This window comes from Bubalus bubalis, chromosome 21 (assembly GCF_019923935.1).
Source record: "Bubalus bubalis isolate 160015118507 breed Murrah chromosome 21, NDDB_SH_1, whole genome shotgun sequence".
Classification (NCBI taxonomy): Eukaryota; Metazoa; Chordata; class Mammalia; order Artiodactyla; family Bovidae; genus Bubalus; species Bubalus bubalis.
In genome coordinates, this window is record NC_059177.1 from 36506217 (window position 1) to 36533316 (window position 27100).

At 39.4% G+C, this 27100-nt stretch overlaps 1 long non-coding RNA gene across 1 annotated transcript in view; it reads right to left on the reverse strand.

The window, feature by feature from the left end:
* Positions 1-27100, reverse strand: part of LOC102400533 — a 172687-nt gene that overhangs the window by 121221 nt on the left and 24366 nt on the right. The gene's annotated exons all lie outside the window — the stretch shown is intronic.

A 27100-nucleotide genomic window follows, 5' to 3' on the forward strand; every position in this document is an offset into this window, starting at 1 on the left:
ACTTACTGACTGAGCATTCACACACGCATCTATATATAGCTGCTGCTGCTGCTGCTAAGTCGCTTCAGTTGTGTCCGACTCTGTGCGACCCCATAGACGGCAGCCCACCAGGCTCCACCGTCCCTGGGATTCTCCAGGCAAGAACACTGGAGTGGGTTGCCATTTCCTACTCCAAGTGAAAGTGCAGTCGCTCAGTCATGTCCGACCCTCAGTGACCCCCATGGACTGCAGCCTGCCAGGCTCCTCCATCCATGGGATTTTCCAGGCAAGAGTACTGGAGTGGGGTGCCATTGCCTTCTCCAATCTCTATATAGGATACAGTATAAAAAGATTGTAAGGGTAAAGGAAATCTTTACCAGTTTCCACAAACTACTTTTCCCCTCAAAATATAGTAGCACCTTGACCTACAAATATACGTAAAGTGAAAGTGAAGTCGCTCAGTCCTGTCTGACTCTTTGAGACTCCATAGCCCCTCAGGCTTCTAGTCCATGGGATTGTCCAGGCAAGGATACTGGAGTGGGTTGCCATTTCCTTTTCCAGATGATCTTCCTGACCCAGGGATTGAACCGGGGTCTCCTGCACTGCAGGCAGACTCTTGACTGTCTGAGCCACCAGGGAAGTCCATAAATATATGTAAAACTATATTTAAATAGCCCTCATCTGTTCATCAAAATAGGTCCAATGAGATCTCCCCATGGTTCTGTCTTTGCCCAGTTCATATTTTATAATTTTGTATTTTCCACACTCCAGTTTGATTCATTCATCCATCAGATATCAAAAGGTAATAAGATATACTTTCTTTTAACTTGTACTTTAATTAAGATATTTTATTAATTCAGAATTGCCTGTCCCTTCAGTAACTCTAAATTGGTGAGTTCTTCTTTGAGGCATTTTTAATATCTGTTCTGGTCTTGAATCTGGTGGTATTGGATTACTTTGATGGATTAAGAACTTCCTTCATTTTAAAAATAGCAGTCAGAAATTTTCTCTGATGAACAAAGAAACAGGTAAAAACTTTTTTTCAGAGACTTTAGCAGATTGACTCATTTTCATAAAATATTTTGTATAACAAAATTATAAAAGATGCTTCGTTTGTAAGCTGATTGAATGAATTAATATGGCTTAAGTACTCAGAGCATTAATGATGATATCTACCATGTCTCATGTCATCTGGAGGCAGTAAGCACATCTAATGTTAGGTGGGGGGGTGCCAGTTATAAATATGAGTTTTAACGTGTGAAAGTGAACATCTTCACCTGTGACCTGCAGCTACAGAGTGGCAGGGGACCACAAATTTTGGAATTTTGCAAACCTTGGTCTGAAATCTGACTATACCTCTTATTTGCATGTTAATCTAAACCTTCTTGGCTTCAGTTTTCTCATCTTCAGAATAGAAAGAAACAATACTCTCTCTTCATGTTGCTGTTTGTAATATTTAAATATGGTTAAGGAGCTAGTGCTTAATTTTAAACCAGGGGTCTCTAAATACATGACAAATGACCAGGTCATTATGTGAATGGTGAACCTCAACTCTTTCTCACAGAGAGACGACCTATTAAATATCTATTATTAAAACACAATTGAAGTAATGAGCTCTTCTATTTCTGCTCCTCTCTTCAGTGCTATCTTTTGGAATTTCCCTTGTTGTAGATCAAAAGTGGTCAAATATTGGTTCATAGTGTCCATTCTAATGGCAATTTTATATTCAGAAAATTATATTCTGCTTAATCATACAAACCCTGAAAAATCTCGAGGATAAAAATGAGTTGGAAGTCCTGCAAGGATCTCTAATTTTCTCTCTGCACTTTACTCACTGCACTTGCTACAAGACATCAGGAATTTCTGTGAACTCCTTAAGGGAAGATACTACCTTATTAAACATTGTTTCCTCAGAGCCTGGATTTGCATAGGAAAAACAGTATCTGGTTGAGGTTTAGCACACGCCTGCCAATGCAGGAGACTTGGATTCAATTCCTGGGTGAGGACAATTCCCCTGGAGGAGGAAATGGCAACCTGCTCCATTACTCTTGCCTGGGAAATCCCATGGACAGGGGAACCTGGCAGACTAAAGTTCAAGATGTCACAAAGAGTCGGAGAGGACTTAGCAACTGAACAATAAAAACATGTTCTGGAGCCAGGCTTACTGCGTTGGAAGCCTGGCTCAGCCACCTACCTGCTGTGCGATCTCTGAGTGCCTTAAAAATGCTGTGTCTCGTGTGCAGTCTGCTTCCTGGATCCTTGCTTGCTTATAACTTCCTTACAATTCAAAGATTTTTAAAAAGTGAGAAACAGAGAGCATTTGGAGTAGTGCTGGATACATTGTAAGCCTTCAGTTAATAACTGTGTATTTATTACAAAATGCTATATTGGTTTGTCTTTAGATAGGTCAGCCCTGCCATCTCTTTTTTCTGGTTATATATGCTGTTTTTCCCTCTTCAGTATTTCATTAGCTTAATTAATCTTTGTGTTTATTTAGCCTAGGATCTAACAGTGATTCTCAAATCTAACGGTATGCTCTAGGCTCATCTGGGGGCGTCAGTCAGAAAGTCCCAGACATAATTCCCAGTGATTCTGCAACTAGAGACCTGCAGCTTTAAGTTTACTAGGCAATTGGTTACTAGGCAATTGATTCCAAAGAGGTGTCCTATGAACTGGGCCAGCATTTGGAAACACTGGCCTAGGATTTCTGTCTAATTTTAATTTGACTCCTTTATTTCCTAACTCCATTTCTTAAGAAAGCATCCCATATACACAATTTCCCCTTCAATTGAAGTCTGTTTAAAACAAACATCTAAATGCCATTTCATTCTCCTTTTTGCAAGATGCCCTTTTCTCTCCTCATTCTGGCCCCTTCACCAGCAGTTAGCATCTGACCCCATCCTTGTTCACCAAAAGAGCTGGCCGTTTGTAGTCAATGGATGAGCAGCTGACAGCTCCTATTAGGGGAGTAAAATTGCAAATAAGGGTGATAAATACAACTGTTCTCTAAAAGAACCAGTCTCTTTGGCACATTCTGTGCTTTCCTCTGTCAGAGCAGGGTGGGGGTGGGGGTGGGGGTGGGGGGTAGACTGAGGCTTATTCATAAGGGAATGAATCAGTGGTCAAAGAATCACTCCAGAAAGTCAGAAGCGAATTCTTTTTAGTTAAGTGGGGAATGCTTCTCCCTATTTCATATTTGTTTATGAATTTCACAGCACGTATTCTGAAAACACCATCCCTGGAGAGAGCAGACCTATAAAATTCTGGCAGAATTACATTACTCAATCATCTAAATTCAGGATAAATTTTAGACAGAAAGGAGATAGGAGAAAACCAATCCTTAGAACACACCTGTGAGACCCTTTGAATAGTGCTTTGTGAATGAATTGCCCTTTATCTCTCCCCGCTCCACCCCCCACCCCCTGTGATGCTATCACAGCTTAACTGGCACTAACACAGCTGTTCACAGCTGCACACAAGATGCTTGCTAGAGCACAGTGTCAACCATTTGTTCTCATGGGGTGCAGCTTAATTTATTTCCTTTGAGGATGGAGTCTGATATTGTGTTCTAGCAAGACTAATCAGCAGATCTAAAAGACATTCAGTGGTCAGATTTAAGGGATGAGTTGCATTTCCAAGTATGATTCTTCTCTTGGATATCTACTCCTGCCCCTCCAAACATATCCAGTGGAGAACTAATCTTGAGGGTGAGTTTGCTTTTGATAGACCTTAAGCAGGAAGTGAGTTGAGGTGGAACAAATGTTCTCATTATTTGAAAGAGAACCATAGCCACACTCCACTTCTTAGCGGGGTCAGCTGATGCCAGAATGCTCTTGACAAGCCAACTCCTAGCAATGTGACAAAGGAAATTTATTGAGCACCTACTGTATGCCTAGCAAATGTGTAGAGCTGAAAAAGGCAATAAAAAGTTTTCATCTCATTACAATGTAAGTTTCACGTCTTGCTCCTGAATGCCTTTGACATCCCTGGCCCAGTTTAGATGTTCAATGAATATTGAATAAATGAATAAATAATGCACTCAGTAAATCAATCTCCTAAGCTAAACCAGATAGATTTGTAACAGCTGCTCAGAGAGCTATGCCAAGAAAGACTCTGAGGCTATATCCATGTCAGTGGGAAATGTGACCTGATTGATTAGCAATGTCTGTCAAGGGCAGGAGAGAGGTAAAATCAAGTGTGCTGTATAATATATTCTGTGGCTAAACATAAGTGATATAGCTATTTATCCCCTCCTTTTCACCCTCCCTGCTTTTCCCCCATAAACCTTTCCTTTCAGTTTCTGGAACAAGTGGAATGACTGTCAGGGTCTAATCAGAAATATAAATCTTCTGTACTCATGAACCCCATCTTTTCAAAATTCATCTTCTTCCACTCAGGAGAGAAGAGCTAATAGATTCTGGTTTGAGTGAATCAAAGAGATCATAGAAGGAAATTCCATCTTGCTACCTCTACGCCTTTGCCTGGTTGGTACAAAATGAAAGACCAGGCAGAATGCAAAGTTCAAGAAGTTGAGAGTGCAGAGTTTACATTTTCTTGATTTAATTTATATACACAAGCTTCACCTAATCCTTAGCAGGTGAGGATATAGTTGATGAGTGTCCTGGATTCATATGGATTTTCTGTTCCTCTTATGAAAAACCACATGTGTCTTGTCTCTTCTTAATTTCACATTAAAAAAGAAATTGTCCAAAAGGTATATTAGAGCATGAACCTAATGGGAAGTAAAGAATTAAGTTGAGATCCAAATTGCATAATGAGTTATTCCTATAAAATTAATATAAGTGATATAATATTTGATTTGATAAGATTTCCCCTTTTCCTCTTTTTCTCCTGGAAAATTTGTCAGAGAAGTAAACAGGTATAGAATGAAAATCACCTTCACATTTATCTAAATTCTATTTTCTGGGGAATATTGACTCTGAAACAAAATGTAGAGATTCATATAATAGAACAGAGATGATCCTGGAAAACATAAATAGGAGTAAATCAAATTTGGCTTCTGAATATATATTTTTGAAATAGTTACTACTTAGTAAATATATAACAAATGCATACTTGATTGTCTTATACAGTAGAAAATGCTGAATATTCATTAGACACAGTAGTAGACATTGAGAGATGTATGCCAAGTCCTTCTGAAGTTGCCAATGATTTTACTTACATTAAAAAAAAAATCACTATATAAACATTGTTGCTAGTAACCCAGACCAATGGAAATATGGAACCTCTTAGCTGCAAACTAGAAACAGTGAAAAAAGGAACTTATACAAATAGGGCAGACTGGAAAGAAACTAAATTTACACTAAGCATCAATCTTAAGATCTAATTAGTTCCTCCTGGAAAATAATTTTTCAATTAAAGATTGACTTCAACACTAAATGCATGAGAATAAATTTGTAAAATGTGCTTGCACCCACCTTTTTTGCTTAAGGGTTCTAGTTATAAAGAAAGGACCAAGAAAATAAAAGTCTATGACAAATGAAAGAATCCTGTGACAAATGAAAGAATCCTAGACAAGCAAGTGAGGATGAGAAGAAAATAATTTGGGTTCCAAAATTACAGATTTTTAAAGAACCTCAGCAGTTAATCATTAAAGGTAGGAGGGGGGTCTATCGGATGCATAAGCAAGTCCAAGATACTCAAAGTGAGCTTCAAAAGTTCTAGGAATTGGTGTGACTCTAGGATTGCCATGGTGAATGACTAAATATTATTGTGATATGGGAGAATAGTATACTGAAGTCTGCGTTTGGATCCACTTCAAGTTTTTGTTACTCTGTGAAAAATGGTAGTCAGGCCCTTATGTCCTCTTGTTTCAGAGAGTTTGGATTGTAGGACAGAAAGCAGAATCCACCTGTGGAGAACCCTTGCTGCTTGGCTTTTATTTTCAAAAGTCTGCTTATTTTGTTTAAATTGAAATATAGTTGATTTATAATGTTGTGTTATAGTTTCTGGTATATGGCAAAGTGATTCAGTTTTATATATATATGTGTGTGTGTGTGTGTGTATTCTTTTTCTTACTCTTTTCCATTATGGTTTATCGTAGGATACTGAATCTAGTTCCCTGTGCTATACAGTAGGACCTTGTTGTTTATCCATTTTGTATATAATTGTTTGCATCTGCTAATCCCAAACTCCCAGTCCAACCTTCATCCTACTCCTTGGCAACCAAAGTCTGTTCTTCATATCTGTGAATCCATTTCTATTTTGTAGATAAGTTCATTTGTGTCATATTTTAAATTTCCCATGTAAGTAATATCATATGATATTTTTCTTTTTCTACTTTCACTTAATATGATAATCTCTAGGTCCATCCATGTAACTGAAAATGGCATTATTTTGTTCTTATTTATGGCTGAGTGGTAGTCACTTGTGTACATGTGCACCACATATTCTTTATCCACTCATCAGTCCATTGATATTTAGGTTGTTTCCATGTCTTAACTATTGTAAATAGCACTGCTATGAACATAGGGGTCATAGATCATTTCAGATTATATTTTTGTCAGGATATAGGCACAAGAGTGGGATTGCTAGATCATATGGCAACTCTTTATTTGTTTTTTTTAGGAACCTCCGTACTGTTTTCCATAGTGACTATACCAATTTACATTCCCACCAACAGTGCAGGAGGGTTAAAAGTCTACTTATTCATTAGGCCACTGTTAGTTCGGGGCTCCATTACCCATAACAAACCTAATCCTAAGTGACATTGAAATTACTTCTAACCTGAATGAACACAGCAGTTCAAAGTAAAATTTAATTTGATGTCAGAGAAATAGTGTCATTTTTTTTTTTGCACAGCAGAGTTTGAGATATATTACTTACTCCTGCTGTACTGAATTTGAAGAAGATAGAGTTATCCTGGTTGATGTTCTCATTGCTTTGAAAATTTTGATGTGCATGTGAATTACCTGAAGACTTGCTGCATAAATATTGCTGGGCCCTACCCAGAATCAAATGCTGCAAGTCTAGGGTGGGAGTGAGAATTGCATTTCTAACAAGTACCTAAGAGATGCTGATTCTACTGTTTCAGGGCCACACTTTTTTTTTTCTTTCCATTCTACCAATTTATTGCTACCAACCCATCTCTGTCCACCCCGCCTCATGAGTGCCTGCTCAGTCATGTAACCCCATGGACTGCAGCCCACCAGGCTCCTCTGTCCATGGATTTTTCCAGGGAAGAGTACTGGAATGGGTTGTCATTTCCTTCTCCAAGGACCACACATTTGAGGACCCCTCTTCTAGACTAATTCTCAAACTAGCTAAGGTAAAAGACAAGTTTCAATGTCTATATTTACCTAATGGACTGGTTACCAGAAGTTCACAGATAAGCCTGGTGCATGGCCCATGACAGAACCCTTAGCCTAGGACTAGGGGCACTTTGGCTGCTTCCTGTCTGAGAAATTTCTGCAGTAGAATCCAAAGACTCAAAGCCTAGGACAGTATCTCCTATTCTGCCTGAAAAAGTTCATTCTTCTCTTTTCTTGGCCATGTCATGGTTCAGTGGTTTAGAGAGCTTCCTAGCATTGCTTCAAGCAGCGCGTTATTGAGGAGCTTCTGCTGCAAGGTCTTAAAAAGTAGTTGACAGCAAACAATTCACTGTCATCAGATTTTCCTTCTCTATGAAGGAATCTGCCCCTCTTTAAAAATACTATTTCTCAATAACTGGCAACTTATTTTTAGCACTTACTATGTTTTAGGAACAATGATAAATTGTTTACAAGTAATATATATGTTTTACATGCATTGTGTCATTTAAACTCTGAACAATCCTATGAGGCAGGTGCAATCATTACCCCCATTTTCAGTGGAGAGGAAAAAAACAAAACCGTGAGGCCCAGGAAAGTGAAATAACTTTCATGAGATCATACACTGGAAAGTAGGCAGTTAAACCAGGTCCATGCTTTTAACCACCAGGTTTTATTCCTCATTTCACTGAAGATCTTTGTTGCAGAAATGCAGGCCAGATCAAGATGCCAGCTTAATGCAAAGAATCCTAGAGACACCAGGAGACTCAGGCATAAGTCTGGACTCTGTCCCCAAGTAGATGAGGGCCTAGGAGAAGTCATTTTTCTCTTTGAGTATCACTGAGCTGTCATCCATAATTTTCTTTAGGAACTAATGTTCTTTGGAGGGGTTATCAGACATTCTATGGAAAATGTGTTTATGGTCAAATAAATATAAGAAAGACTGAATAAAATGTTACCCTCTTTGAGATTCACATTGCTGGTAAATTAAAGATTATTAAAGATCTTATGATGATATGGTTTTGATTTTACTTAACCAAGTATTTCCCAAGTCTTTGAATAGAGAACCCTATTTTTATATAACTTAATATCTTAATAATAGTAGTTATTCATTGAACACAGTTCTGGAAACAATACCCTAGTTTTTTCCTGTCCCAAAATTCTGTGAATCTAATTTTGTGAATCTGTGACTGGTATAGAAATATATACAGAATGATACAGAAATAGAAATGGTATAGAATAGATATAGAACAGTATGCTGCTGCTAAGTCACTTAAGTCATGTCTGACTCTGTGCGACCCCATAGATGGCAGTCCACCAGGCTTCCCCGTCCCTGTGATTCTCCAGGCAAGAACACTAGAGTGGGTTGCCATTGCCTTCTCCGATAGAACAGTATAGAGATAGAAAAAGAATGCCAATATAATAACAAAACCTATAAGACCTAAACCTAATGATAGTAAGTGCTATCATTAGCTATGCACTGGATGGATTAGAAACCTGGATGTTATTCTGCATGTTTCACGTATATTACCTTATTTAATCTTTATTATAGCCCTATTATCGGAGAAGGCAATGGCACCCCACTCTAGTACTCTTGCCTGGAAAATCCCATGGACGGAGGAGCCTGGTGGGCTGCAGTCCATGGGGTCGCGAAGAGTCGGACACAACTGAGCGACTTCACTTTCACTTTTCACTTTCATGCTTTGGAGAAGGAAATGGCAACCCACTCCAGTGTTCTTGCCTGGAGAATCCCAGGGACGGGGGAGCCTGGTGGGCTGCCATCTATGGGGTCGCACAGAGTCAGACACGACTGAAGCGACTTAGCAGCAGCAGTAGCATAGCCCTATTATAATAATTACAAACACTGTTATCCCTACGTTACAACTGAGGAGACTAAGGCCCTGAAAAGAGCAATTATAGGTCTCTCAAACTCTACCATTTCTTAGAGAGTAAGATTTTCCTGCACATGCTGTGGAAAGTATCAAGAAAAGAAATAGAAGCAAGCCTGTTGCTTTTTTTTTTTTTGGCTTAGTATGCTCCATTTGCATATCAAAAGCCCTCTAATGTGACTATAATCTGCACTGTTGAATGTCTCTGACTTTCTTTTACTCTCCCTCTGTAGAACATGGTTCAGTCATTACTCTCTTGATCAAGTTACAGACAAATGCAGCCTTCAAATTAGGCCTATTAAGATTTGTTTTTAATGAGGAGATAATTCCTCTAACAACACAAGCCAGATTTGGCTGGGGTATGATTACACAATCAGGTCGTCTTGCAGAAACGAAAAGCAGATTTTTGCCTCTTCCTCGGATGATTTCAGCCAGTCTTTATTCACTTGATGCCACTTAAAAGCACAGAGCAAATGTAATATTTGAGACTTCTGAGGAATGAAGTAATCACATAGCCCATGCAGGACAGTGGAGAGTTTCTATTTCAAGAATTTTAACTTCTTAGAAGGCAAATGTCCAGATTCGTAGTATTGGAAATCACAGTAGGGAAGATAAATTCTTTCTAGAGTCTGAGCTGTCTTGCTTTGTTGAATTCCCTTGCCAACCTTCTTTGTCTTTTAGGAATGAATACCCTGTAAGACTTTAACTAAAATGATTTGTTAATTAATCCCAACCTTTGGGGATCTTTCTGTATACTTTTTATTTTTATGAAAATAATCCTCAGCACATTTACTTTCCAAAATGTTCTTCTAACAAAATCATGTCTAGATAGATTTATATCCTTTGCATACTCATTTTTCATAGTCTTGGGTTAAGAAATCTTTATCTGTACTTTATTAAATAGATCAACCAATCATTTCTTTATGTTTAAAATCCACCTAATATATCCATTCATCTGAAACTCTTTTACAATATGTAACAAGGAGAATGACCTTGGTGCATCATGGACACATGATTCCCCAGTATAGGTCTCTAGCCTCTTTGATGTTTGATTGCAACACTGTTATGAAGAGATGTGATACGCCTCCTTACAGATTTAAAGTTGGTGGGCAGTTTTATTTATTTCTGGCTGTGCTGGGTCTTCATTGCTGCACATAGGCTTTCTCTAGTTGTGATGAGCAAGGACTGCTCTCTAGTTGCAGTGTGCAGGCTTCTCATTACAGTGGCTTCTCTAGTTGCGGAGCACGGACTCTAGGGCTTCAGTGGCTGTGGTGCACAGGTTTAGTTGCCCCTGGGCAGGCATATGGAATCTTCCTGGACCAGGAATCGAACTCCAGTCCCCTACATTGGCAGGCAGATTCTTAACCATTGGACCACAAGGAAAGTCCCTGGGCAACTTTAAATTGTTTAAAATTGTTTGCCACAATTGAACTTAGCATTATTGTCAAGAAATAACTCTCAACAGCAGGCAGGGGATATAAAAGAATATTTTGGCAAGAACAGTAGTTACTGACATTACATACAACTGTACATGTAGAATAGGATCCAGTCAAATGATTTATTTGTTCTGTACTAACACAGCAGAAACCAGCTTGTTGCTTTTGGGGGCTGAGTAAATGAATCATGGGAAATGAAATGGCCACAATCAGGAGGCTAAGATCTAACTTATCTTGAACATCATCACCTGCCATTCCTACCTGACACCTGCACAACACTGTTAGACTCAACACTGTGACTCAGCATGGTCACATGGACAAAGCGAAGTCTTCAATTAATGTGGTCTCCTTTCAGTACTGTAAATACCTCTATTTTTCCCATTATAGTCCTACACTATTCTGGATTTCTGAAATGCTCTTTACCCAAACATTTATATTGGTCCTTCTTGCATTCTCTTCTTTCTTAGCTCAAATAAATCACCCAAGCTTTACTGAAGCACTCAAAGCAACTCTACTCAAATTCTTTCTCTCTCTTTTCTCCTTGTTTATCTTCAAATATAACTCCTATTTGATTTATTGTTTTATTATTTTTGAGCCTATCTTCCTTATCACTGTGTACAGTCTTTGAGAGTAGAGATAAATGTCCATTCTGTCCACTGCTATATTGCCTATCCTTAGAAAATATGGTAAAATTGACACTTTATGTTTTGTTTGCTCAGAAAAATGTATTTTTCTTGCTCATTTTTCATTGTTCATTTTGATTTTCATTTCCTAATATAAATGTCCCTCACTGGAGGCAAAAGTTGAGTTTTATGTGTATCCCAATTCCATCTTTTAATAAATTTATTCACCTTCCTTCCCTTGTACATTTTGAATGTGATTTTACCTAGTGCCTCTCAATGAGCGTTGGAGGTAAAGATGTTGGGGAACTCTCTCCTTGGAGACTTCACTTAATATTTCTCCCAGATGAACTTACTGCCTCACAAAAGGACTCTTTGTCTTTCGAATTTAACCGGCTCTTTGTTTAGGCTGGTATCCAGCAGCCCAGGAGTAAAATGTCAGTGCTCTCTATTTAATCAATGTTTTATTCTTGGCTTGTATTTCAACAGGGGGGATGAAACAGCAGTTTGAATGTTGCCGATATATTTTTTGACCCTTTTAAATTACCGGTCTATGTTACGTGAATCTCAATAATTTCTAATTTATTTTCAGTCTGTACAAATCCCTTGGAGATACGTGCTATTCTTTTGCTAAAAGACATAACAGCTGTGCTGACACTGTACTAAAACCAAGACTAATCCTCACCCAACCCAAGAGGTCATTTTACGGCATTCAGCTTTTTTCTTTTTCATCATAATTGCCAAACTTTATATTGTGTGTTTGTAGAGCAGTGTTTCTCAAAGTTAGTTTTGTGGAATACTCATCTGCAGTGTTATTCGCTCCCCACCTCCCAAATAGTTTCAATGAGCCAGAAGTTTGAGAAACAAAGTACTAACATATTAACAATTCTGAAACCTGTTAGAAAATCAACTGCTTCAGTTTGGTTTACCTTTTAGCAGTTTTTCAGTGTATTTCACCATAGCGATGGTACACAAACTGTGGTCCCAGACCACCTGGGAATTTGTGAGAAATGCAAAATCTTGGGCCCCACCCAAGATCTACAGACTCCCAAGCCCTAGAGCAGAGGGGAGCCTGAGCAATCTGTGACTTCTCATGTCCTCTAAGTAAACTTGACATTTGCTCAGCATGAGAACCACTGGACTATGGAGGTCTTATATTTGGGACAACCTTCTAACATCCTGAGGGAATGTATTCAGATCACCTGGGAAACTATTCAGTAGCTCTGAAGTGTGGCCTGAGATTCTGCATTTCTCACAATTTCCCAGGTGATATTGATGCTGTGGAGTGCACCTTGAGTAGCAAGGCCACAAGACAGTTCTGAAAGAGCTAGAGCAAGCATGGGGAAGAATTTTTGGATAGATTCTTACAGTGGAAATTATGGGCAAATTGTCCCCTGTGACCCACCTGAGCCCCTCATCAGTCATCCATGGACCTTTGTTGGAAGATGGAATGGCAGTGGCAGCATGGTGCTTCTTACCTGCCACCTACCATACCAGGTATTCAGAGAAAACATATGGCAAAGAAAGAAGTTATACCAGGGATCCTGAGCATGGGAATTTTTCTTGTACTTACAAATAAAAAAAAGAATAGCTGTGTGGTCCTGGGTAGCTTAACCACAGTGAGACTCAATTTCCTCACCACTCAGTTGGAAATATGTTAACAGCACCTGTGTTAGAAGTAGTACTCAAAGTATGACCTTCTTGTAAAATGTACTGAAAGTATGACCTTCTTCTAAAATGCTTACATTGTGGCACATAGTAAGTACTTGATAATGATACGATAATGGTCATGATGGTGGTGGTGGCCCCACATAAAACGGAAACATCCTGAAGTCAGCCTCACAATTTGATGAAAAAAACAACGTGGCAGCAAAGGTCAGATTGTTGTATTTTTCCCTCCATGATTAGGGATGCAAACTATCCTTTTTCATTTTGATTCTCTTCTCACAGCTCCCAGTGTCTAAACCACCTACCAAGAGCTCTGGGGTTTATGAGGAGTGGACTTGCTGCTGATGCTGATTTTCTTCTTTCTAGTATGACTGGGATAAAACTAGTCTTGTATAAGGTTTAAATGTGTGAAGGATGAGATGGTTAGAGAGCATCACCAACTCAATAGACATGAATCTGAGCAAACTCTGGGAGATAGTGAAGGTCAGGGAAGCCTGCTGGGGTCACAGAGTCAGACACTACTTAGCAACTGAATAGCAACAATAGAATTTAAAACCTTCCCCCATCTCAGAGTATTCCAAGGAAGATTTACTATTTGCCTGAGATCCAGAGCTTTGGTTGTATGGGTCTCAGTAATGCGTAAGGTAACCACATGGTAAGATGTGTGTGTGCATGCATGCTCAGTCCTATCCAGCTCTTTGTGACCCCATGGACTTGAAGCCTACCAGGTTCCTCTATCCATGGGGTTTTCCAGGCAAGAATACTGGAGTGGGTTGTCATTTACTTCTCCAAGGGATCTCCTGACCCAGGGATCGAACCTATATCTCCTGTGGCTCCTGCATTGCAGGCAGATTGTTTACCATTGAGCCACCTGGGAAGCTGTTGAGAGGTTACCTGGATCTAGACCAAGAGAAAGCAGGAGAACCACATTGGAAAAGCAGAGTCATTGAACACTAAAGCATGAACATGGAGAGGAGACAGGCAGGCCAGCACATTTACAGTCAAATTTGAGAGACAGGAGAAGAGATTGTGAAAGAGCAACTGTGGTGATGAGAGGATGGATAGACGGTTGAAGAGGGGTGTAAGGACGTTTGAGGGGAAATACCTGTCCTATATCTCTTAGGGAGATTTTGTTAAAGAGTTAAATTTATTTTCATTGATTTTTGGATGTCAGTTTGTGACTTTGTTGACTGTGACACCAGATTGAGACTAACTTTGGGTAATTTGGTATTGCTTAAGTAATATGTTCCCATGTATTATGTTTTATAAGTATTTATTACATTTATAACGGAGAAGGCAATGGCAACCCACTCCAGTGCTCTTGCCTGGAAAATCCCATGGACGGAGGAGCCTGGTAGGCTGCAGTCCATGGGGTCGCTAAGAGTTGGACATGACTGAGCGACTTCACTTTCACTCTTCACTTTCATGCATTGGAGAAGGAAATGGCAACTCACTCCAGTGTTCTTGCCTGGAGAATCCCAGGGACGGGGGAGCTTGGTGGGCTGCAGTCCATGGGGTTGCACAGAGTCGGACACGACTGAAGTGATTTAGCAGCAGCAGCATTACGTTTATAATAAATAATAATAATACCTTTCTCTTTCTCTCTTCTCTCCCTCTGCCTCTCTCTTAGTAAAGAAACCATCTCCTTAAAATTTGGACACCCAGACCTGTTTCAATTAGCGATTCCCAACTGGGGGCTATTTTATCCCCCAGGGATATTGACAAGCTACATTGACAAGATATTGACAAGAGCTTGACTAGATGAATTGACAAGCTCTCAAGACAATTTTGCTTATCACAATGGAGGGTGTGTTTCTACTGGATGTGTGGGCTTCCCTGGTGGCTCAGACAGTAAAACATCTGCCAGCAATGAGGGAGACCTGGGTTCAATCCCTGGGTTGGGAAGATCCCCTGGAGAAGGAAATGGCAACCCACTCCAGTACTCTTGCCTGGAAAATGCCATGGACTGAGGAGCCTGGTAGGCTACAGTCCACAGGGTTGCAAAGAGCTGGACACGACTGAGTGAGTTCATTTTCACTTTCACTTTCTACTGGGTAGAGGCCAAGAATGCTGCTAAATATCCTATAGTCAATCACAGGTTAGTTCCCACTGCCATAACAAGGAATTATGTGGTGTAAATGCTCATAGTGCCAAGGTTGAGAAACTCTTGTCTAAATTGCTAGAAACTTTCTTTCCTCAATTCCACGTGGCTTCCAGAGTGTGACTTGAATAATTCCTCTGATTATAATTTACTTACTTCTAAAAATAATAATTCTAGGGGAAAGCCACGTATAGCACATAACACTATGATGCTTTGGGAACTTCCCTCCATCTTACTGGGGCTTCCCCGGTAGCTCAGTTGGTAAAGAATCCACCTGCAATGTGGGAGACCTGGGTTTGATCCATGGGTTGGGAAGATTCCCCTGGAGGAGGGAAAGGCTACCCACTCCAGTATTTTGGCCTGGAGAATTCCATGGACTGTATGGTCTATGGGATCACAGAGTCAGATAGGACTGAGTGACTCTCACTTTCACTTTCCATCTTATTATTTGTCAAAGGAAAAACTCTTAAAACTACAGATTTTCTCTGGAGACTCCTACTGTGATACTAGACTCAATTAACCAATAAATAAAATGTTCAATTCTAAAAGAATTACTTTTGAGATTTCATTGCCAGTAACAAAATGTATGATGAGTTTTATCTGATTTGCATGGCTGATGACTTTCATGAAATCACCATCTTGGAGGAGCTATTGCCAAACGTTTAAAGAGGTAGTGATGCCAGGTGGAAAGGGCTTTATCTGGTTGTCCTGAGCTTGGTTCTAGGTCCAGTTATACCACCGGTCACCTCATGTCCTTGGGGAATTTGCAATACTTCTCTAAAACTTGACTGCTTCTTCTGCAAAATTAGTAGGAATTGGATTAACTCATCTCTAAAGTTTCTTCTGGTTCACTCTAAACTGTGATTGATATTCTTTTCCTCCATGAGAACTGATGCCTTTTAGTTGACCTTTGAAGGAGAGTTAAATGAAGTTCAGGTCAGCCTCAAACTCAATGAAGTGTTTGTGTTATTTCTAAAAAAATAAGGAAAGTTAGGAGAAATGGCAAGTTGCCACTGTTAAAGTGACTATGTCTAAATGGAAATTTAGCATTTTCCCCCTACTATGACAAATCTGGATCTAAATAGAATTTGAAAAATAGTAGAAAAGTCAATTCCCACAGAAAACAATGAATCAAAATGAACATCTGTTAGATTTTTTTTTCAAGTCAGGCCAACACCATATTAAACCATTGCTGGTCCTTGCTCCCTCCTCTTAGTCTCCCTCTTCCAAAAATAAGTAAAATAAATTAAAAAAAAAAAAAAGACATAGAAACAATTTGCATTTACTTCATTGTAACAGAATGTAAACCAAAACACATCTTTGAAGTTCCCGGCCCAGATGGCAAGTCCCAGCTCTCCCATGGTAGATGCTAAGCAGAAAAGTGACTGAGCCACAGGAAGTTGAAGAGATCACAAATATGTAACACCACAGAAATGGCCCAGAACTGCCACTGACAAACACAAAATGCAGTAAACTGATGCATCTCTCTGAAGCAGCCCATTTCTGGGTCTTCTGAAGGAAGTCCTTCTTTCAGTTGGAACTTGTTGGTAGACTCTTAGGTTATCAGCACTAGGATGTGCTCTTCTGAGCCTCATGTTTTAGTGGGAGAGATGGATTTGTGCTGCTTTGTTGATATCTACCACCTATTTCCCATGGTGACTTGTAGCAACCTTTTTAGGAAAGCTTCCTGAAGTCTGGAGTCATGGTGAGCAAACTTTTTTGACCTCAATACATAGAAATACATTTTACATCATTATACAGTACAAATGTGTACGTACACAGACTAAATTACCCAAAGTACCAAAGTTTCTCCGGTTATCTCTTGTGTGTAGGCCTATATACCAGTTCCTTCCGCCCAAGTCACTGTTTCTAGTCCACTCTCTTATCCCGTTACTTGTCTAGATGATGCCCACTTGTCACTCAGGCTGAGAAATGTACCCCACGCTGGATTTCATGCCTTTAATCCCTTTACAACAATAACAAAAAGTATATAAGTACATACAGAAAACATGACAATGCCATAAAAGAACTGAAAGTTAAATGGCCTGATTTATCTTGGAGCATCCCAGTTTTTGGGAACCATAAAAATGATTAAGAACAGCAGTTGCCAACTTACGTTACTTATGCCACAATTTGTGGCTAAGTACTGTGTTTCAGTATTACAGAAAGCTCAGGGGAAAATCTGTCTACTTACTTTTGATTAAGGTTGCATAAACAAATAAAATCATTTTTATATGACTTTGATTATAAAAAATAGGAAGACCATGGATTGTTATTTGAACCAGTGCTGTTTGTTTTTTTAAAGAAAAAGTCTCTTAAATAATAGGAAAACTGATTTTTTTTAAGTTCTTGGCAATCTAGGACATTTTTTGAGAGTCACTGATTTAGACCAGTGCCTTAAGTTTTACATATCTGGAAACTGAGCTCCAGAGAGGGTAAGTGACCTTCCAGAGCCCATCCAGCATATAAGGGTACTCTTAGGATCAATGATCACATCCTAAAACATAGGATTTTCCCCTAAAGGTATAGATAATTTATCTTCTCAATATGTTAAGAAGATAACAAATGATCCAGAATTTCAGTCAAAAGCTAAGTGTAACATTCTAGCAAACATAAATCTTGTACAGTTTTGAATATATTGTGTTCAGAACTGTAAAAGACTTATCAGAAACCACAAAGATGAATTCTACAGAAGTCTTGAATTTAGTAGTTTAGAATTAATAGCATATGCCTTCATTCTCTTGTTTAACCTTCACAAAAATTTTATCTGGGTAAATGTCACATTATTCCCGTTTTGTAGATAAGAAAGTCCTATTGCTGGTAACCTGCAGAACAGTGATTCAGAGTCTATGTCTTTGTTGCTGCCATATGTTGCACAAGTATTTTGAGAATTCAGAGAAAGACTAATTCTGGTTAGGAGATTTGTGTAAGGCTTCTTGGAAAATCTGGATTTTTTTTGTTGCTGTTGAGGTATAATTGATTTATGATGTGTTAGTTTTAGGCTCCTTCATGGATCACAGACTTGTCATAGCAAAAGGGGCTTGTGTAACTCAATGAAGCTATGAGACATGCCATGCAGGGCCACCCAAGACAAACGGGTCATAGGAAAGAGTCTGACAACATGTGGTCCACTGGATAAGGATATGGCAACCCACACTAGTGTTCTTGCATGGAGAACCCTATGGACAGTATGAAAAGGTGAAAAGATATGATGCTGAAAGATAACTACCACCGCCCCCCACCCCACCCTGCCTCTGCCACCCAGGTCAGAAAGTGTTCGGTGCTAGGGAACAGTGGAGGGAAATTGCTAATAGCTCAAGTAAGAATGAAGTAGCTGGGCCAAAGCAGGAATGATGCTCAACCGTAGATGTGTCTGGTGGTAAAAGTAAAGTCTGATGTTGTAAAGCACAATATTGTATAGACACCTTGAATGTTCGGTCCATGGATCAAGGTAAATTGGATGTGGTCAAGCAGGAAATGGGAAGACTGATCACTGATCATTGACATCTTAGGAATCAGTGAACTGAAATGCACGGGAATGGGTGAATTTAATTCTGATGACCATTATATCTACTACTGTTGGCAAGAATTCCTTAGAAGAAATGGAGTAGCCTTCATAGTCAACTAAAGAGTCCAAAATGCAGTACTTGAGTGCAGTCTCAAAAATGACAGAATGATCACAATTTGTTTCCAAGGCAAACCATTCAACATCCACAGTAATCCATGTCTGTGCTTCAACACTGATGCCAAAGAAGTTGAACATTCTTTGAAGACCTACATCTTCTGGAATGAACATTTAAAAAAAAAGATGTCTTTTTCATCAAAGGAGATTAGAATGCAAAAGTAGGGAGTCAAGAGATACCCAGAATAACAGGCAACTTTATAACAGGCCTTGGAGTACAAAATGAAGCAGGGAAAAGGCTAAGAGTTTGGTCAAGAGAAAACTGGTCATAGCAAATAACACTTTTCCCACAACCCAAGAGATGGATCTACACATGGACATTACCAGATTGTGGATGCTGAAATCAGATTCATTCATTATATTTTTTGCAGCTAAAGATGGAGAAGCTCTATATAGTCAGGAAAAAAAAAAAAAAAAAAGACCTGGATCTGACTGCAGCTCAGATCATGAGCTATTCATTGCAAAATTCTGGCTTAAATTGAAGAAAATAGGGAAAACCCTCTAGGCCATTCAGGTATGACCTAAATCAAATCCCTTATGATTATACAATGGAGGTGATAAATAGATTCATGGAATTAGATCTCTTCGAGTGCATGAAGAACTATGGACAGAGATTCATAACATTGTATAGAAGGCAGTGACCAAAACTATTCCAAAGAAAAAGAAATGCAAGAAGGAGAAGTGGTTGTCTGAGTAGCCCTTACAGATACCTGAGGAAAGAAGAGAAGCAAAAGGCAAGAGAGAAAGGGAAAGATAGACCCAGCTGAATGTAGAATTCCAGAGAATAGCAAGGAGAGATAAAAAGGCCTTATTAAATGAACAATGCAAAGAAATAGAGGAAAACAACAGAACGGGAAAGACTAAAGATATCTTCAAGAAAATTGGAGATATCAGAGGAACATTTCATGCAAGGATGGGCATGATAAAGGACAGCAAAGGTAAGGACCTAACAGACACAGAAGAGATTAAGAAGAGGTGGCAAGAATAGATAGAAGAACTTTACAAAAAAGATCCTAATGACCCAGATAACCACGATGGTGTGATGACTCACCTAGAGCCAAACATCCTGGAGTATGAAGTCAAGTGGGCTTCTATGGGAGAGGGAGAGGGTGGGATGATTTGGGAGAATGGCATTGAAATACATATAATATCATATATGGAATGAGTCGCCAGTCCAGGTTCGATGCATGATACTGGATGCTTGGGGCTGGTGCACTGGGACGACCCTGAGGGATGGTATGGGGAGGGAGGAGGGAGGAGGGTTCAAGATGGGGAACACATGTATACCTGTGGTGGATTCATTTTGATGTTTGGCAAAACCAATACAATATTGTAAAGTTTAAAAATAAAATTAAACTTCAAAAAAAAAAAAAAGCATTACTACAAAGAAAGCTAGTGGAGGTGATGGAATTCCAGCTAAGCTATTTGAAATACTAAAAGATGCTGTTAAAGTGCTGCACTCAATATGCCAGCAAATTTGGAAAACTCAGTAGTGGTCACAGGACTGGAAAAGGTCAGTTTTCATTCCAATCCCAAAGAAGGTCAGTGCCAAAGAATGTTCAAATTTCATATAGTTGTGCTTATTTCACATGCTAACAAAGTTATGCCAAAAATCCTTCACGCTAACCTTTAGCAGTATGTGAACAGAGAACTTCGAGATGTGTAAACTGGATTTAGAAAAGACAGAGGAACCAGAGGTCAAATTGCCAACATTTGTTGGGTCATAGAAAAAGCAAGGACGTTCCAGAAAAAAAATCTGCTTCATTAAGCTAAAGCTTTTGACTGTGTGGGTCACAACAAACTGGAAAATTCTTGAAGACCTGGTAGTACTAGACCACCTTACCTGTCTCCTGAGAAACCTGTATGTGGGTTAAGAAGTAACAGTTAAAACCAAACACGAAACAACTGCCTGGTTCAAAATTGGGAAAGGAGTATGACAAGGCTGAATATTGTCACTGTGCTTATTTAATTTATATGCAGAGTACATCATGCTGGGCTGGATGAATCACATCCAGCTAACCCTAACTTCAGATATGCAGATGATATCCCACTCTAATGGCAGAAAGTGAAGAAGAACTCTTGATAAAAAAAATTGCAAATCAATGCGTACTCTAAAAAAATGAAAACAACTAGGGAATATTGGATACATATTGGGTTTTAGGTGGCTTTAAGGAATTACAGTTAATTTATATCTTATAATAATGGCATGATTATTGCTTCAAAAAAATCTTTATATGTTAAATACATAGTGTAGTATTTATGGGTGAAATTATTTACTTTAAAAGAATATAGTTTTTACAAAGATTAGATGAAACCAGAATGGCAAGATGTTTATAAACTTGATGAGTTGTATTCTTTTCTTGACTTTTGTGTATATTTGATATTTCCATGATAAAAAGTTAAAAATAAAATCAACGAGAGAGACATTAGGAAGGAATAGTCTTCACCCTCTTAGGCTGGCTTCCCTGGGAAATTGGCTTAGAGATTTGTATGCAGGGCTCTTGAGAGTAAACCCTATGTGAAATTACAGGAAGTTGAACTGGGCCCAATGAGATGCTGGAATGCACTGTAGTGACAAGGAAGGTTTCAATAACTTCCAACTAGGATGGCTCCTCAGGTCACATGATGTCAGGGAACCATGACTTTATACACCTCTCCCTGCCCTCCCCTTCACATATACGTACACATAATGACCTGTCTTTGAATTGTGAGCTGTCTCCAGAGAACAGGTATAACCTTGGAAAAGATATTCTTTGTATCACCTCACACTGGTCAGAATGGCCATCATCAAAAAGTCTACAAACCAGAAGTGCTGGAGAGGGTGTGGAGAAAAGGGAACCCTCCTCCCCTATTGGTGGGGATATAAATTGGTACAGCTGCTATGGAGAACAGTGGAAAAAAAAAAAAGTTAGTTGCTCAGTCATGTCTGACTCTTTGCGACCCCATGGACTGTAGCCCACCAAGCCTGCCAGGCTCCTCCATCCATGGGATTTTCCAGGCAAGAATACTGTAGTGGGTTGCCATTTCCTTTTCCAGGGGATCTTCCTGACCCAGGGATTGAACCTAGGTCTACAGTATTTCAGGGAGACTCTTTACCATCTGAGCTACCAGGGAAGCCATTATGGAGAACAGTAAGAGGTTCCTTAAACTGAAAATACCATATGATCCAGTAATTCCACTTCTGGGCATATATCTGAAGAAAACCATAATTTGAAAAGATATATTGACAGAATGTGGTCCACTGGAGAAGGGAATGGCAAACCACTTCAGTATTCTTGTCTTGAGAACCCCATGAACAGTATGAAAAGGCAAAATGATAGGATACTGAAAGAGAAACTCCCCAGGTCAGTAGGTGCCCAATATGCTACTGGAGATCAGTGGAGAAATAACTCTAGAAAGAATGAAGGGATGGAGCCAAAGCAAAAAGAATACCCAGTTGTGGATGTGACTGGTGATAGAAGCAAGGTCCAATGCTGTAAAGAGCAATATTGCATAGGAACCTGGAATGTCAGGTCCATAAATCAAGGCAAATTGGAAGTGGTCAAACAAGAGATGGCAAGAGTGAATGTCGACATTCTAGGAATCAGCGAACTGAAATGGACTGGAATGGGTGAATTTAACTCAGATGACCATTATATCTACTACTGCGGGCAGGAATCCCTCAGAAGAAATGGAGTGGCCATCATGGTCAACAAAAGAGTCCGAAATGCAGTAATTGGATGCAATCTCAGAAACGACAGAATGATCTCTGTTCGTTTCCAAGGCAAACCATTCAATATCACAGTAATCCAAGTCTATGCCCCAACCAGTAACGCTGAAGAAGCTGAAGTTGAACAGTTCTATGAAGACCTACAAGACCTTTTAGAACTAACACCCAAAAAAGATGTCTTTTTCATTATAGGGGACTGGAATGCAAAAGTAGGAAGTCAAGAAACACCTGGAGTAACAGGCAAATTTGGCCTTAGAATACAGAATGAAGCAGGGCAAAGACTAATAGAGTTTTGCCAAGAAAATGCACTGGTCATAACAAACACCCTCTTCCAACAACACAAGAGAAGACTCTATACATGGACATCACCAGATGATCGACACTGAAATCAGATTGATTATATTCTTTGCAGCCAAAGATGGAGACGCTCTATCCAGTCAGCAAAAACAAGACCAGGAGCTGACTGTGGCTCAGACCATGAACTCCTTATTGGCAAATTCAGACTTAAATTGAATTAAGTAGGGAAAACCACTAGACCATTCAGGTATGACCTAAATCAAATCCCTTATGATTATACAGTGGAAGTGAGAAATAGATTTAAGGGCCTAGATCTGATAGATAGAGTGCCTGATGAACTATGGAATGAGGTTCATGACATTGTACAGGAGACAGGGATCAAGACCATTCCCATAGAAAAGAAATGCAAAACAGCAAAATGGCTGTCTGGGGAGGCCTTACAAATAGCTGTGACAAGAAGAGAAGCGAAAAGCAAAGGAGAAAAGGAAAGATATAAACATCTGAATGCAGAGTTCCAAAGAATAGCAAGAAGAGATAAGAAAGCCTTCTTTAGCGATCAATGCAAAGAAATAAGGAAAACAACAGAATGGGAAAGACTAGGGATCTCTTCAAGAAAATAAGAGATACCAAAGGAACATTTCATGCAAAGATGAGCTCGATAAAGGACAGAAATGGTATGGACCTAACAGAAGCAGAAGATATTAAGAAGAGATGGCAAGAATACACAGAAGAACTGTACAAAAAAGATCTTCATGACCCAGATAATCATGATGGTGTGATCACTGACCTAGAGCCAGACATCCTGGAATGTGAAGTCAAGTGGGCCTTAGGAAGCATCACTACGAACAAAGCTAGTGGCGGTGATGGAATTCCAGTTGAACTATTCCAAATCCTGAAAGATGATGCTGTGAAAGTGCTGCACTTCAATATGCCAGCAAATTTGGAAAACTCAGCAATGGCCACAGGACTGGAAAAGGTCAGTTTTCATTCCAATCCCAAAGAAAGGTAATGCCAAAGAATGCTCAAACTACCGCACAATTGCACTCATCTCACAGGCTAGTAAAGTAATGCTCAAAATTCTCCAAGCCAGGCTTCAGCAATATGTGAAATGTGAACTTCCTGATGTTCAAGCTGGTTTTAGAAAAGGCAGAGGAACCAGAGATCAAATTGCCAACATCCGCTGGATCATGGAAAAAGCAAGAGAGTTCCAGAAAAACATCTATTTCTGCCTTATTGACTATGCCAAAGCCTTTGACTGTGTGGATCACAATAAACTGTGGAAAATTCTGAAAGAGATGGGAATACCAGACCACCTGATCTGCCTCTTGAGAAATCTGTATGCAGGTCAGGAAGCAACAGTTAGAACTGGACATGGAACAACAGACTGGTTCCAAATAGGAAAAGGTGTACGTCAAGGCTGTTTTTGTCACCCTGTTTATTTAACTTCTATGCAGAGTACATCATGAGAAACGCTGGACTGGAAGAAATGCAAGCTGGAATCAAGATTGCTGGGAGAAATATCAATAACCTCAGATATGCAGATGACACACCACCCTTATGGCAGAAAGTGAAGAGGAACTAAAGAGCCTCTTGATGAAAGTGAAAGTGGAGAGTGAAAAAGTTGGCTTAAAGCTCAACATTCAGAAAACGAAGATCATGGCATCTGGTCTCATCACTTCATGGGAAATAGATGGGGAAACTGTGGAAACAGTGTCAGACTTTATTTTTCTGGGGCTCCAAAATCACTGCAGATGGTGACTACAGCCATGAAATTAAAAGACGCTTACTCCTCAGAAGGAAAGTTATGACCAACCTAGATAGCATATTCAAAAGTAGAGACATTACTTTGCCAACAAAGGTTCGTCTAGTCAAGGCTATGGTTTTTCCTGTGGTCATGTATGGATGTGAGAGTTGGACTGTGAAGAAGGCTGAGTGCCGAAGAATTGATGCTTTTGAACTGTGGTGTTGGAGAAGACTCTTGAGAGTCCCTTGGACTGCATGGAGATCCAACCAGTCCATTCTGAAGGAGATCAGCCCTGGGATTTCTTTGGAAGGAATGATGCTAAAGTTGAAACTCCAGTACTTTGGCCACCTCATGCAAAGAGTTGACTCATTGGAGAAGACTCTGATGCTGGGAGGGATTCGGGGCAGGAGGAGAAGGGGACGACAGAGGATGAGATGGCTGGATGGCATCACTGACTTGATGGACGTGAGTCTCAGTGAACTCCGGAAGTTGGTGATGGACAGGGAGGCCTGGCGTGCTGCGATTCATGGGGTCGCAAAGAGTCGGACACGACTGAGTGACTGATCTGATCTGATCTGATGCACCCCAGTGTTTATTGCAGCACTGTTTACAATAGCCAAGACGTGGAAGCAACCTAAATGTCCATCAACAGAGGAATGGGTAAAGCATATGTGGGGTGTGTGTGTGTGTATATATATATATGATGGAATATTAGCCATAAAAAGAACAAAATAATGCCATTTACAGTAGCATGATGGACCTAGAGATGATCATACTAAGTGAACTATGTCAGACAAAGACAAATATCACATATTACTAATAGGCAGAATCTAATTTTTAAAAGAAACGATGTACATGAGCTTATTTACAAAATAGGAACAAACTCACAGATTTCAAGAACAAACTTATTGTTACCAAAGGGGAGATGTGAGGAAGGAGGGATATTATAAACCAGGAGCTTTGGATTAACATACGCAAACTACTACATATAAAATAGTTAGCCAACAAGGACCTACTGCTTAGTACAGGAAACTCTACTCAGTATTCTGTAATAACGTATGTGGGGAAAGAATCTGAAAAAGAATAAGTAGATGTATATGTATAACTGAATCAATATGCTATACACATGAAACACAACGTTGTAAATCAACTATATTGCAATAAAAATTTTTTTAAAAAGATTCTACTTGGCTGACAGTTCCCAGAGAGAGGGACTCCAACAGATGCTGAGCTTTCAGTCATTGAAGTAATAAGAACTTCAGTCTTCATCCTGGGAATCTGAGCAGCTTACTCTGGTACCCATCACACTCTCCCTTTTTTTTTTTAATGCATAAACATTTACAATGATGACACTTTTCTCCTGTGTCTCATGCACTTGATGAATGTGTCCGTGTTTTGTTGGCTGTTAGAGAAAAGTGGTGTATTTGCATAAACAGAGCATGTGTTGACATGCAATAGATCTATTGCTTTAAATTCATCTTGCAAGTGGTTTTCATTGAAGTAGCACAAAACTAATGTCCTTTTAAAACTTTATTAAAATCATCTGGATGTGCTCAGTCTAATAAAAGCACAGTACGTGGCTGCTGGACTTCCTATAGATTTAGATATGGAGCAGAAAGAGGCTTAAGTAATATCCTGCATTTGAAATTGTGTAGAAAGATATGTTATTGGCCTCAAAAAATATGTCCCTTATGAAGTAGATTCACAGCTAGTATCCCTGCTCCATTTCTGTTTGCATGACTTTTTGAATGTCTCTAGCATTCTGTCCTACTTGGTCTCTTCGTTCTCCATGTGGGTTCATATACATCATTGCTATTTTTCTAGAATTGCTGCCTTTCCTTGTTCAGTCTGAGACATTTCACCTCTCCACTCCAGAAAGGTCAATTCTGAAGTGAACCTTTACAAAGAGCTGTATCACCCTGAGCCTCAGAGTCATTTCAACTTTGTCTTGCAAAAATTTGACCCTTCATCATAATTGAATTCTACTTAGTCTAGCCATTTTCATGATTAATTATAGATGGGAACTCTGGGCAGGATGGGGAAGCCATGTTTAATGAGGTCACTCAGGTGGCCAGGCTGCTTTCTAGGGCACTGTGATCTTTTACTAACTTTTGGCCAAAAAAAAAAAAAGCTTCAAATAATTTATACTGTGTTGTTGAGTTACTTTAGAAAAAATGACACCAGTGTTCATTAAGGATATAAATGCCTATAAATACACTTAAACACATGCCTTCTACATTGAAAGCCACCCTGGAACCTCGATTATGTTTGATTTTAGGGCTTTGAAATGCAAAGCAGCACACTGAACACTGTTGGATGAAACGGTTCTGAAGTGGAGAACTAGGAGGAAGTCTTAAATAGCAGTACTCCAGCCAACGTACACAAACTGAACATTGCTTTTTGAACCTATGGCCATGTGCATTAAAGATGAATATTTTGCCTTTGAAAAATTAATGTCCCAGAGCTCTTGCAACCATTGTTTTTTTGTGAAATGGAGTATGCAAAATGTCTTTTAAAAATGCGACGTTTTGGTGAATAGATTGTTTCTCCTCTTTTTTGGCTGTGTTACTCATTGGAAAGGCCCCTAAAGGAGCATTAAGCAAATGAACAAATAGCTTTAAAAATCCTGTGACCATACTCAGAGGAACCTGGAGATGGATGGAGTCAGTGAGCGAGACCGGTTTTCATCCTTGTGTGAAACAAATAA